Here is a 2,500-nt window from a genome sequence, read left to right as displayed (position 1 = left end):
CCCATCCAAGTACTAACCAGGCCCGGCACTGCTTAGCTTCCAAGATCAGATGAGATTGGGCTTGTTCAGGGTGGTGTGACTGTAGGTATTGTTTTTCTAATGACCTACATCTCTTATACATCTCAAAAGCAGCATTGAAGGAAGTCGGAACAAGAGAAAATAAAAAAAAAATTGCCTACAGCACCTGGTATTCCCAGGTGGTCTCCCATTCATGTACTAACCAGGCCCGGCCCTTCTTAGCTTCCAAGATCAGCTGAGATTGGGCTTGTTCAGGGTGGTGTGGCTGTAGGTATTGGTTTCCTAAAGACCTACATCTCTTATACATCTCAAAACCAGCTTCGAAGGAAGCCGGAACAAGAGAAAATAAAAAAAAAATTGCCTAAAGCACCTGGTATTCCCAGGTGGACTCCCATCCAACTACTAACTAGGCCTGGCCCTGCTTAGCTTTAAAGATCAGATGAGATTGGGCTTGTTCAGGGTGGTGTGGCTGTAGATATTGATTTCCTAATGACCTACATCTCTTATACATCTCAAAACCAGCATTGAAGAAAGTCGGAACAAGAGAAAATAAAAAAAAAGGCCTACAGCACCTGGTATTCCCAGGTGGTCTCCCATCCAAGTATTAACCAGGCCCAGCCCTTCTTAGCTTCCAAGATCAGATGAGATTGGGCTTGTTCAGGGTGGTGTGGCTGTAGGTATGGTTTCCTACTGACCTACATCTCTTATACATCTCAAAACCAGCTTCGAAGGAAGCCGGAAAAGAGAGAAAATAAAAAAAAACTGCCTACAGCACCTGGTATTCCCAGGTGGTCTCCCATCCAAGTGCTAACCAGGCCAGGCCCTGCTTAGCTTCCAAGATCAGACGAGATTGGGCTTGTTCAGGGTGGTGTGGCTGTAGGTATTGATTTCCTAATGACCTACATCTCTTATACATCTCAAAACCAGCATTGAAGGAAGTCGGAACAAGAGAAAATAAAAAAAAAATTGCCTACAGCACCTGGTATTCCCAGGTGGTCTCCCATTCAAGTACTAACCAGGCCCGGCCCTTCTTAGCTTCCAAGATCAGATGAGATTGGGCTTGTTCAGGGTGGTGTGGCTGTAGGTATTGGTTTCCTAAAGACCTACATCTCTTATACATCTCAAAACCAGGTTCGAAGGAAGCCGGAACAAGAGAAAATAAAAAAAAAATTGCCTAAAGCACCTGGTATTCCCAGGTGGTCTCCCATCCAACTACTAACCAGGCCTGGCCCTGCTTAGCTTTGAAGATCAGACGAGATTGGGCTTGTTCAGGGTGGTGTGGCTGTAGGTATTGATTTCCTAATGACCTACATCTCTTATACATCTCAAAACCAGCATCGAAGGAAGTCGGAACAAGAGAAAATAAAAAAAAAAGGCCTACAGCACCTGGTATTCCCAGGTGGTCTCCCATCCAAGTATTAACCAGGCCCAGCCCTTCTTAGCTTCCAAGATCAGATGAGATTGGGCTTGTTCAGGGTGGTGTGGCTGTAGGTATGGTTTCCTACTGACCTACATCTCTTATACATCTCAAAACCAGCTTCGAAGGAAGCCGGAAAAGAGAGAAAATAAAAAAAAACTGCCTACAGCACCTGGTATTCCCAGGTGGTCTCCCATCCAAGTGCTAACCAGGCCAGGCCCTGCTTAGCTTCCAAGATCAGACGAGATTGGGCTTGTTCAGGGTGGTGTGGCTGTAGATTTTGATTTCCTAATGACCTACATCTCTTATACATCTCCAAACCAGCATTGAAGGAAGTCGGAACAAGAGAAAATAAAAAAAAATTGCCTACAGCACCTGGTATTCCCAGGTGGTCTCCCATCCAAGTACTAACCAGACCCAGCCCTGCTTAGCTTCCAAGATCAGACGAAATTGGGCTTGTTCAGGGTGGTGTGGCTGTAGGTATTGTTTTTCTAATGACCTACATCTCTTATACATCTCAAAACCAGCATTGAAGGAAGTCGGAACAAGAGAAAATAAAAAAGAAAGGCCTACAGCATCTGGTATTCCCAGGTGGTCTCCCATCAAAGTACTAACCAGGCCCAGCCCTTCTTAGCTTCCAAAATCAGATAAGATTGGGCTTGTTCAGGGTGGTGTGGCTGTAGGTATGGTTTCCTACTGACCTACATCTCTTATACATCTGAAAACCAGCATTGAAGGAAGACGGAACAAGAGAAAATAAAAAACAAAAGGCCTACAGCACCTGGTATTCCCAGGTGGTCTCCCATCCAAGTATTAACCAGGCCCAGCCCTTCTTAGCTTCCAAGATCAGATGAGATTGGGCTTGTTCAGGGTGGTGTGGCTGTAGGTATGGTTTCCTACTGACCTACATCTCTTATACATCTGAAAACCAGCATTGAAGGAAGCCGGAACAAGAAAAAATAAAATAAAAGGCCTACAGCACCTGGTATTCCCAGGTGGTCTCCCATCCAAGTACTAACCAGGCCCGGCCCTGCTTAGCTTCCAAGATCAGATGAGATTGGGCTT

At 45.4% G+C, this 2,500-nt stretch overlaps 6 non-coding genes and 7 pseudogenes across 6 annotated transcripts in view; all 13 read right to left on the bottom strand.

The window, feature by feature from the left end:
• LOC142117462 (5S ribosomal RNA) overlaps nucleotides 1-87 on the bottom strand; it is a 119-nt pseudogene extending 32 nt beyond the window's left edge.
• An 85-nt stretch (nucleotides 88-172) lies between these two features.
• LOC142125622 (5S ribosomal RNA) lies at nucleotides 173-291 on the bottom strand (annotated as a pseudogene).
• An 85-nt stretch (nucleotides 292-376) lies between these two features.
• LOC142136711 (5S ribosomal RNA) lies at nucleotides 377-495 on the bottom strand (annotated as a pseudogene).
• An 83-nt stretch (nucleotides 496-578) lies between these two features.
• Nucleotides 579-697, bottom strand: LOC142111493 (5S ribosomal RNA). The gene has a single exon (XR_012680968.1). It is a non-coding gene; the product is annotated as a 5S ribosomal RNA (ribosomal RNA).
• An 84-nt stretch (nucleotides 698-781) lies between these two features.
• LOC142122750 (5S ribosomal RNA) lies at nucleotides 782-900 on the bottom strand (annotated as a pseudogene).
• Nucleotides 901-985: 85 nt separating this feature from the next.
• On the bottom strand, nucleotides 986-1,104 carry LOC142111548 (5S ribosomal RNA). Its single transcript, XR_012680973.1, has one exon. It is a non-coding gene; the product is annotated as a 5S ribosomal RNA (ribosomal RNA).
• An 85-nt stretch (nucleotides 1,105-1,189) lies between these two features.
• Nucleotides 1,190-1,308, bottom strand: LOC142136121 (5S ribosomal RNA; annotated as a pseudogene).
• Nucleotides 1,309-1,392: 84 nt separating this feature from the next.
• Nucleotides 1,393-1,511, bottom strand: LOC142111482 (5S ribosomal RNA). The gene has a single exon (XR_012680967.1). It is a non-coding gene; the product is annotated as a 5S ribosomal RNA (ribosomal RNA).
• An 84-nt stretch (nucleotides 1,512-1,595) lies between these two features.
• On the bottom strand, nucleotides 1,596-1,714 carry LOC142124899 (5S ribosomal RNA; annotated as a pseudogene).
• An 84-nt stretch (nucleotides 1,715-1,798) lies between these two features.
• LOC142112052 (5S ribosomal RNA) lies at nucleotides 1,799-1,917 on the bottom strand. Its single transcript, XR_012681136.1, has one exon. It is a non-coding gene; the product is annotated as a 5S ribosomal RNA (ribosomal RNA).
• An 84-nt stretch (nucleotides 1,918-2,001) lies between these two features.
• On the bottom strand, nucleotides 2,002-2,120 carry LOC142127038 (5S ribosomal RNA; annotated as a pseudogene).
• Nucleotides 2,121-2,204: 84 nt separating this feature from the next.
• Nucleotides 2,205-2,323, bottom strand: LOC142111471 (5S ribosomal RNA). The gene has a single exon (XR_012680966.1). It is a non-coding gene; the product is annotated as a 5S ribosomal RNA (ribosomal RNA).
• An 82-nt stretch (nucleotides 2,324-2,405) lies between these two features.
• LOC142136832 (5S ribosomal RNA) overlaps nucleotides 2,406-2,500 on the bottom strand; it is a 119-nt gene continuing 24 nt past the window's right edge. Inside the window, exon 1 of the ribosomal RNA XR_012687532.1 lies at nucleotides 2,406-2,500. This exon is cut by the window's right edge and continues 24 nt beyond it. This is a non-coding gene — a ribosomal RNA (5S ribosomal RNA).

Source organism: Mixophyes fleayi, chromosome 1, assembly GCF_038048845.1.
Source record: "Mixophyes fleayi isolate aMixFle1 chromosome 1, aMixFle1.hap1, whole genome shotgun sequence".
Classification (NCBI taxonomy): Eukaryota; Metazoa; Chordata; class Amphibia; order Anura; family Limnodynastidae; genus Mixophyes; species Mixophyes fleayi.
The sequence above is the reverse complement of the archived record's forward strand: the minus strand, read 5'-3'. Positions and strand labels throughout refer to the sequence as shown.